General features: G+C 37.6%; 1 non-coding gene across 1 annotated transcript; it reads right to left on the bottom strand.

The window, feature by feature from the left end:
• On the bottom strand, positions 298–369 carry TRNAC-GCA. The gene has a single exon. It is a non-coding gene; the product is annotated as a tRNA-Cys (tRNA).

The raw sequence follows: 10465 nt of genomic DNA, 5'->3' as shown, positions 1-10465 counted from the left end.
ATTGGCTCTCTCTTGAAGAGAGTCGTCTCCGATAATTTAATATATGGGTTTGATTAACAAAAAGAAAAAGAAAAAAATTCGGTAGAAAAGAGAATTGTCATATTTTTCTCAAATCATATTATTATGCATCATGCCACATCATCTATCATTCATTCATTAATAAAATATCGACACATATTTGACAAAATATATGAAATACATGATCTACGATTCAACAAAATACCGAAATTATATGCATGTAAAAATCTGAACTTTTTTAGTGTACATTCATAGCTCTTACTTGTAAAAATTAAAATGAGGGCCCAACCAGGTTCGAACCGGTTATCTCTTGAACTGCAGTCAAATGCTCTACCACTGAACTATGGACCCGTTATTGTTCATAATTCACAGGTGTCATTTGCTTGTTTTTGTTATGTTAAAAGAATTTAGAGAAATCACTTGGTTTTGTAAATGAAAATTACTCTAAATCCCTGTAAAAAAATTACACTAGTGAATTAGGAAAGAAAACAGTCTAACTTATCCAAAATTCAAATTCCGATTTTAATTCAACTAAAAACAATTATGTAAAAAAAAAAAAAAACACTTTCACATAAAATTTTCAGCTTATTGGTCTTTATGTCTTTTGGAAACACATACCTGTTTAGGTTTGTGATTTAGTGCACAATTTTCTAGAGTATATGTAGTAACTAACTAAGAAAAAAAATTAACTAAATAACTATGGTTTTAACAATATATGTTCACATGGATTTTGTACTTCAACGTGACAATTTTGATCTTTAAACAAGATATTATTACATCTTCCTTTCTCAGCTTAAACTTATCACTTTCAGTAGATGTATCTGCTTACTTTCCCATTTCCGGTAGACATATCTCTTTTTATGTTTCACCACCTCCACCTCATACTATCATCTTCATTTTAGTTTTGAGTTCTCGTCATTCTTTACAAATTATTTTTGCGGCTCCAATTTAATTGATATATCATAGTTTTTAGGTATTTTTAGCCATGATATAAGAATTATTTATAGGAGACTTTTTGATGTTTTTAGAGTCTTTTTGAATCTTTGCAGGTTTATGTACGTTTTGGACTTTTGTAGATTTTAGAGCATTTTGGAGCATCGGGAGGAACAATGCCGAGGAAGATAACTTGGAGAGCAAAATTGGTGTAGTGCATCGATCGATGCAGACCCTGTGTCGAGCGGCACGTCATTCTGACGACAATTAAAAATTTCATCTTTCTGAAGTTCAAAAGATTTCCAAATTTGGCTCAGAAGTTTTTCTTATATGCAATTAAGGCCCAAGACGTGTTTTACACTATATATAGGATTTTTTAGGTCATTGTTTAGACCTAAACTTTATTTTTGCAAAACCCTGAGAGATTTTAAGAGAGCTTTTGGAGAGAATAATCAAGAATCCTTCAAAGAAGATTCAGAACTCCTTTTCTTCTTCTTTTAATTTCTTAACGCAATTTATTCAGAATTGAATTTGTGTTTCATTGATTATATCTGAGTAGATCTGCTTGTTAGCTTTAGAGTTTCTTATTAGGGATTTCATGGATTGTTGGATTGATTGATTTATTTGGATTCATTATCTTTTTTGTTCTTCACCATTGGTTGTTCTTAATGCTAGATCTTTGATTAGTCATCTGGATTTAGATCTAAGGATTATCGATTGATATGAGAATATAATCAATTTTCTGGACAAAAACTTTTGGCGAGCAAAATTACTTTTTGCAAAGAGATTTGAATTTGTGAATTTGTGAACAAATCTAAACTTGATTTTAATGTTGATTTTTACCTTGGATTTTGCAAGGAGATTTAGATTTTCAGGTTTTAAACTTAGATAATATTTGCAGTGAGATCTGATTTATTTTACAATTGTGTTTAGAGTTCAGGAACGGTGCTTTATTGTTGAATCCTGCTTGATTAATTAATTGATCTTATTTTCTGTGATTTCCTGAAAATTTCCCTATGCCTAACGTTTCTTCCATCTGAATTTTACAAAACTTTTATTTGCTTTTCTAGCCTTTTATATAATTATAATATTTCTGTTTATCTTAATTAAAAGATTATTAAACATGTTGTGTGAGTCTAGATTTCTTGTGGATTCAATCCTAAATATTGCAGTGATCTCTTAATTTGAGAGAGTAGCTTTATGGTAAATTTGAGCATATCAAATTTTGGCGCCGTTGTTGGGGACTCTTTTGATTCACCATTAGATTAACGTCTTTGATTTTGTCTAAATTTTTATTTTCTTATTTTACTAACATACTTTTTGTTTCTTTTCTCTTGTATGTTTCAAGTGTATGCCTCCTAAGCCTAACACCAGGAACAATAGAACTGGTCTGATTGTGAAGCTTACGAACCAAGAGTTGGGACAACTAGAGCGTGAGAACAGAAAAGCAGTCAAATCTTATAATATGGTCAATCCAATCATTCTAAGATTTGATGAGGCTGGAGTTTTGAGGGATTAAGAGGGTCATATGCGCAATGAGCAAGGCCAGAAACTTGATGTTGAAGGGAGAGTGATTCCTGAAGAAATCTTCGTTGTCAACGAGAATGTACATTACATCGATCGACACAGAGGTGGCATCGATTGATGCAACCCCGAAGCTGATGCGGATGGAGCTGGAGTGAATGGAAACAATCCGCAGATTGTTCAGGGCTGATGGGACAATAATGGAGAGCTTGTCAGGACTTTTGCGGACTTCAACAGACCAGACTTGTTCTATGAAAACCGATTCACGGTTGTGCCTCCTCCATTCATGAAGAATGACTTTAAGCTGAAGCCTGCCTACTTTGCTCTTGTTAGACAAAGGCCTTTCCAAAATTTGCGACATGAGAAGCCTCTGGATCATATTGAGCACTTTGACGATATAGTCACAAGCATTAAGGCGAATGGAGTAACAAAGGACTATCTCTACTGCAAGCTTTTCCCCTACTCTCTTGTTGTGGACGCATCTCACTGGCTGAGGCAACTGAAACCAGGATCTTTGAACACCTGACATGACATCAAGGTGGCTTTTCTTAACTACTTTTACGATGATGGAATGTCCGATGAGCTGAGAATTAAGCTTTCCGCGTTTAAACAAGGACCCACTGAGTGTTACAAAGCAGCTTAGGTGCAGTTTAAAGCTTACCAGAGAGATTGCTCGCATCATGGTTTCTCATATGTGCAGTTGATCAATATTTTCTTCAACGGGAATTACTGGAGGTATAAGATGGCTTTGGATGCTGCTAGTGATGGAAACTTCAAGACAAGGTATCCAGACGAGGCTGAACAATTGATTGAAAGGCTTGCTTCAAGCAACAGTACAAAGAATGCAGATCTAGAGCGGAAGAGGTTGCATGAAGGCTATGATTCAAATCAACTAGATAAGGTGAATGCCAAGCTGGAGACAGTGCACAATCTTCTTATGGGAAAGAAGTCTGTCCATTTTGTTGCAGAATTTTAGAGATTTGAGCAAGAACCTGAGCCATAGAATGAAGAGGGAGATGTTAACTTTGTGTATGGAAATCAAGGAAAGAAGATTGGGAATCAGCAAGGCAACATGCCTTACAATGGGAACAGCCAGCACAACAACTACCAAGGGAATTCTACGGGCTATAATCTGAAGCCAGACTACCAATAACACCAATACAACAGTGGTTTTACAAGGACCTACGGTATGAGTCTCCTCCTCCACAGACTTCTGAGAGTTGAATGGAGGTCATGCCTTAGCAGATTCTTCAAGGTCAAGAGAAGTTGACAATGGACTTCAATGGAAAGATCGAAAATGTCTACACTGGGCTGACCGTGAAGATTGATGCATTAAACACTAATGTCAAGAAGCTAAAGAACAAAATTATTCAGACTATTGGGTCTGTTAAACGACAAGAGGGTTTTCTTCCTGGAAGAACTGAGTTGAACCCCAAGCATGCTTGCAATGCAATTTTGGTGAAGGAAGGAAACAACGATGATACTGAGATTGCAGAGCCTCCATCGATCGACGCAACCCAAGGGCATCGATCGATGCCACCCAAGAGCATCGATCGATGCAACCTCCTTCAAGCGTCGATCGACACACCATCAGTGTCGATCGACACCCCCCACAAACAGCTTTGGTTTCTCTTCAAGTTCTACCATCTGATTCAGAACAAGCCTATAAGCCTAAGGTCCCTTTTCCAAAGTCTAGGAGGTCCAAGAAGGAGATGGAGGAAGCTAGATGCAAGGCTATGATGGACAAGGTGATGATTGAGATATTTTTAATTGATGCAGTCAAGTTTTATCCTAGGATTAAGCGATATGTGAAGAAAATGGTTACTAATGGTTTAAGCCCAAAGGAATGAGCTTTGCTAACCAAGAACATTGGTGCAATTCTGTTGAACCAGCTCCCAGAAAGGAAGAAAGAGAGGAAAGAGAAAGTGGTTGTCTTTGAGAAAGTGAGTGCAGTGATTCAGAGTAGGATTGCAGAGAATTTACCAGATCCCAGAAGTTTTGTGTTAGATTGTTCTATCTCCAAAGGAAGGGTTCCTCATTCTCTTTGCGATCTTGGCTCTAGTATCAATTTAATGTCATATTCTGTTGTTGTGAGACATGAGATGATAGAATTCGAGCCAACTAAGATACCTCTTATCTTAGCTGATCGGGCTCTAAGGATTCCCAAAGGCGTCTTAGAAGATATTTCAATCAATATCATAAATTGTGTGATTCCCACTGACTTTGTGGTGTTGGAGTATGACAAAGAGCCTAGTGATCCTCTCATCTTAAGACGGTCATTCTTGGCTACAGCTGGTGCCATCATAGGTGTGAAAAAAGGACACATCTGAATGTGGATGATTTCGTTATGAATTTTTGAGACAGACAAGCTGAGAAGGGCTCCCATTATTGATGGTCAAACATTTTTTGTGGAGATTGCTTATGATGATGATCTGATCATAGAGCTTCATGGAGACATTATTGCTGGGTATGTCAAAGAGTTGAAGGTTGTTGAGAAGGTGAGCAAGTAAGCTGTTAAGCTTGAGGATTGGAGTGGAGATCATCTAATCAGTACTAGAGACCATGATGAGGTTCTGATCCATGAGAAGTTGCTGGAAGATGATGTTTTGTAATAGAAATACGTATTGCTGAGAGGAGTTGCAAAATCATCGATGAAACACGAGCTGCAGACTCAACATCGATCGATGCATCTGTTGCATTGATCGACACACCTCCACGAGTCAACCCATATTTTTCCAAAACCAAATATTTTTGAGTTGATTCCTTAGCCGCAAGTCCTAGAACGATTGTGAAGCTGAAATCTCACCACTCCACACTCTAGAGTTCACATGTAAAGAAAAGGTACACATCGCTTTCACTCAAACCTCCTCCAATCATCAATAAGACTTTCAAAGGTAGAAAAACTGTTTTGTAGTTAACTAAGCCGCGAGATTATCGTAGAGCGCTTGTTTCTTCTGTTGATGATTTTGCATGCCATAAAAGAAGCCCACCCATACCTAAGTCCCGCCCTGGTCTTGTTCCTCATGTCCTTGGTAAACCTCATTCATCTATTGCTTATACACCCCCTTGGATGATGAGACATTCTTCTCGGAGGCGTTCATTGCCATGTTCTGATCCACCAGACGTCTAAGCTCCAACACAGTCAAGCTAATGACTGAAAACAAGCACTTAGTGGGAGACAACCCACTCATATGTTTTTCTTTTCCACTTTGAGCCATTTTTTTTTCTTGCTTTGAGTCAGTTTGAATTTGTGTTGAATTATGTTGAATCTATCATGTTGCGTTTAATCTTGTATTTGAGTGATTCTTAGCAGTGCTACTATCCAAGGAATGAGAGGAACACAATTTAATCGCAGCTAACTTAGGAGTTATGTTCAAACTCTCTGCATCCGCAGAGTGCATCGACTAATGCAGCTGTTGCAACGATCGACACAGAACATCCGGATTGGTAACACGTTTTTGTTCACAATTTCAATATTTATTCGTTTTTGTTTATTTTTCTTCGCCAATCTTACGTTTGATAACACTCGTGACATTGTTGTTTAAGTGTGGGGGAGGCAGTTACTAACTACATTTTTGTTTTAGAGAGTCAGTTGAGTCAGTCCAAAAAATAGTTTTATTGAGTCAAATTTTTTTGTTGGGAACTATAATTTTTTTTTTGTGTACTGCCTTGGTTGATTAATGCTGCAAATTGAATGCAGAATCCGACTAATGAAAAATCCAAAGGCTGACCAGTGAACCAGAGACATCTAAATTTCTGACAGAATCCAAAAAGCCTGAGGTAATTTATGTGTTTTTCTTTTTACCTCATAAATGAGATTGATGTTCATAGGGCTTGACTCCTCGTTCATACCTGATGAGAAAGATTTCAGAAAAGAAAAAAATTGGTATTTCTCTCCCTTATTCAAGTTTGAAAGATTTTTTCTGAGAGCTTTGTTTAAAAGAAAATAAAAAGAAATAAAAGATGAGATGATTTTGATCAGTTTAGATGGATAGTAAATTGCCTGTGACCCCATTATTATACTCTTAAGCCAAATGATCACACAAAATTTAGAAGCGAGGGATAGTTAAATTATCAATGACCCCACTATTCGCCTACACCTTTGATTAAAAAAATAAGAAAAATAGAAAGGAAGTAAAGCAAAGCTCAAAGGAAGATAAGAATAGAATAAGTCTGGGGGAGAGAAAGAGTAGCACAGAGTGTAAAAATATTGTCTTACTTGTTATTGTATTGTACGGGAATGAGTCTAGATGGTTCTTGACATTGATCAAATTGATGAGTCCCATCGATTAAGGCTTAATGGAGGAAGTTATGAAATCTGGTTTGAATTTGGGATGCTACGAGTGTCTATGGATTTGTCTGCTAAGCATATGGATTATGGTGGATGATCATGGCATTATTTTAAAAAAAAAAAAAGAGTTTCCGCATTTTAAACCTTTTCCACAGATTAAATTCTTGATTTAATTGAGGGCAAGCAAAAGCTAAGTCTAGGAGAATTGATATATCATGGTTTTTAAGTGCTTTTAGCCAAAGCTTTTCTACAAATTAAGTTCTTGATTTGCTTGAGGGCAAGCAAAAGCTAAGTCTGGGGAATTGATATATCATGGTTTTTAGGTGTTTTTAGCCATGATATAAGTCTTATTTATAGAGCAATTTTGGTGTTTTTAGAGTCTTTTTGAGTCTTTGCAGGTTTAGGTACGTCTTGGACTTATTTGTAGATATTGGAGCATTTTGGAGCATCTGGAGGAACAGTGCCGAGGAAACAAACTCAGAGAGCAAAATTGGTGTAGTGCATCGATCGATGTTGACCCTGTGTCAAGCGACACGTCATTCTGACGGCAATTAAAAATCCCATCTTTTTGAAATTCAAAAGATTTCCAAATTTGGCTCAGAAGTTTTCTTTATTTGCAATTGATACTAAGGTTTTTGTAACTCCTAGTAGGTTCAATTAACCTTATGTGTTGTAGTACTTAAGGTGTCAATCCAAATGGGATGTTGCTAACAATCAAGATGCAATCAAGCAATCACAAGTCAAGCCAATTCAAGAAGAGTGTTTGTCTAACAATCCTAGAATGGTCAAAATGCAAAACGAAAATGAGTTACAGAACCATAAACGCAAATGTATGACAAGTACCGAACAGGAATAAGTAATACCGAAAACGATTCTAAGCATGAACAAACGAAACAGTTCCAAGAATGTAATAAAAGTCAGAAAGGAGGAAGTCCTAAGGATGGGGTAATTGATGTCGGTGGAGTATCCTAGTCTACAGAGTGTTTAACATACCACAAGCAAACTATCCCTAAACAATAAACATCACAACTTAGCTAATCCAATCTCTTGGCAAAAGCTACTCAGACTCAACCACTTCCATACCTAGCTCTCGCTAGAGAAACGTGGTCGAGCAGGCATGACAAACAAGTTCATTCACGTCAACAAACATCCTAGACAACTAATCTCTTAGGCTAGGAACATAAGTCTCTGGCACTAGTTGGTCAGACATTTCATCAAACACCTTTTGGGTGCGGAAATGTCTCGAACCTAGTTCCAATTGATCAGAGAGAAACTAGTAATTCTAACTCTAGTCCAGAAGGGAATCATACAATCAAAGCTTAAACACTCTACATCCTAAGATCCTCCACCTAATCTATCCCATCCTCAAGAACTAACGCACTACTCAGATCCGAAAAACATAATCAACAATACAAACTCAGAAAACATTGAAACAAGCATTCTTAGATAAGTAAAAATGTGAAGAACAACTTTGTAGAAGGAATCAAATCAAAATACTGAATAAGTTCAAAGATCTCAGGATACAAAATCAGAGTACGTTTTTGGTGGCTAGGGAAACCTTACAAAAGAAAACGAGATAAAAACTAAGATGATGTCGCCAAGACTTAACAAAACGTATTTATAGTAAAGACATAAAATCCCTAAGACTTAAAACGACAAGATGAAGAGTCGGTTTGGGAATCTCCTGAAGCGTGTAAGATGGAATGTCTTCCTAACATGTGCGAACGAGTAGTGGCTCAAGTGAGTGATGGCGTTGGCTCGAGTGGAGTGATGGCGTTGGCTCGAGTGGAGTGATGGCGTTGGCTCGAGTGGAGTGACGTCGACTCGAACGGTGGTCGACTCGAACGGCGCGACTCGAGCTGGATGTATACGCTTCCACTAAAACGATGATATCTTTTGAACCACAGCTCCGATTGGCTTGAAATAAACGGCATTGGAAATATGACTCAATTATCTACAACTTTGTTGAAGACGTCGAAAGCTGAATCCCCCGACCGGTGGCTCGAAGGACGACTCGAACGGCGACTCGATCGACGGTCAAGGTGTTGTTCGAGTGGGTGACTCGAACGACGTCGAACAGCGACTCGAACGGCGATGCTGAGCGATGTGTTCCCAACGTCTCCTAGATACCTGAAATACTCCAAAATGCACAATGTATGCAAGGATGATGCAAGAACTACCTAGACATGCAAAGTGTATAGAAAAGACTAGAAAATGTTGCAAAACAATCAGTTGTCCTAGCTAAATGTATGATAAACATATGCTAAAAGGAGACAAAATATAGACATATCAACTCCCCCAAACTTATTCTTTGCTTGCCCTCAAGCAAACGATCAAGAACAACGTATGGAGAAGAGGTGTGTGAAAACGGGGTCTCAGAACCTAAAACATGCTGAATAGAGTAGTTAGAATCAAGGTCCTTGTTTTTAGTTCTATGATGCATGGTGAAGGAACTCTATTTAAAAACTTTAGACAAGCTCATCTCAACCTGAAACGATTCCGAACCTTAGTCTACACATGCCATCATTTCTATCATTCCCTTTAACATTCATTAACAAAGAACCATGAATCAAGCTATGCAATGTCATCAAACTCATTTGGCTGGGGTGAAGCGGTAGAGACAAAAATTGGTCTTCTTTGCAAGTGGTTTTAACAATATAGAACAGGGATCTCTCGCGAAAATGAGTTGAGCTTAAGAGAAGGCTAAAGGTTGAAACCAACTGATACATACAAGAGCAGTGCCCCGTCTACCCAAAGGTCCCAAGGAAACTTAGCTCTAACTTCCTAACCCAGAAGTTGGTCCTATCTCTACCCTTCATCGACATCTCTTTTTAAACTCATTCTATCATTCTTTTCACTTAGCCTTAGGAGAAAGTTACTTCATTTCAATCTAGCGGATGGGAAACTTTTTTATCACTATGGTTCTCTTTCTTTTCTTCTTCGAATTCTAGACTTCTTAAGCGTTTTGCTTTCTCTTCCTTGTCTAAACTTTTCTTTTTATGCTCAGAACCAATAACTCTTTTACACTGCACAACCAACATCCTTTACTAGACTTGTAAACCTTGAAAGCACATTCCCCCTCCTAAAGACTCATTTTTTTCCCATTACCCATTTTTTTCTTTCTCTTTTCAGAACAAATCCAATCCCAAAATCCAAAATCGAGTTCTCACCTAGTCCTACTAGTCCGGATAGCGCGAACTAGAACTACACAGGATCCTACTCTTGTCGGCTAGAACCTAACACTTTCTAACAAGCTCAACTCGGAAAAGGCCTCACACTAAAAAATACAATTGGCTTGAAAGAAGGGTTGGTTAAGGGTGCGGGAAACTGTTCCAAAGAAGAGAATCAGCTACTTGGATTAACAAGGGTCGTAAAACGGAGAAAGATAATCCAAGTATGTATGTGGTATCCATGAGTTCAACTTCAATGCATAAAATGATATTTGCAAGTCAGGATTAGGTTCAGGTAGATAGGGAATGATGTCAATTCAAAACAAGCTTCAATCAAGACTAGAATGCAATTTCGAGAATTCAAAACCTGGTTCAGTCTTACATTTCAAGTTCAATCAACATGCATCAAAGAACTAATAACAAGGGCCTTGATCCTATCCTATTGAATTCAACATGTTAACAAGGTTACAATCATCATCAACCCCTATGCTAAATGCAACATTCCTAAATGAACAACACTAGACTCAAT

Source organism: Camelina sativa, chromosome 2 (genome assembly GCF_000633955.1).
Source record: "Camelina sativa cultivar DH55 chromosome 2, Cs, whole genome shotgun sequence".
Classification (NCBI taxonomy): Eukaryota; Viridiplantae; Streptophyta; class Magnoliopsida; order Brassicales; family Brassicaceae; genus Camelina; species Camelina sativa.
This window is presented reverse-complemented; position numbering and strand designations above follow the sequence as displayed.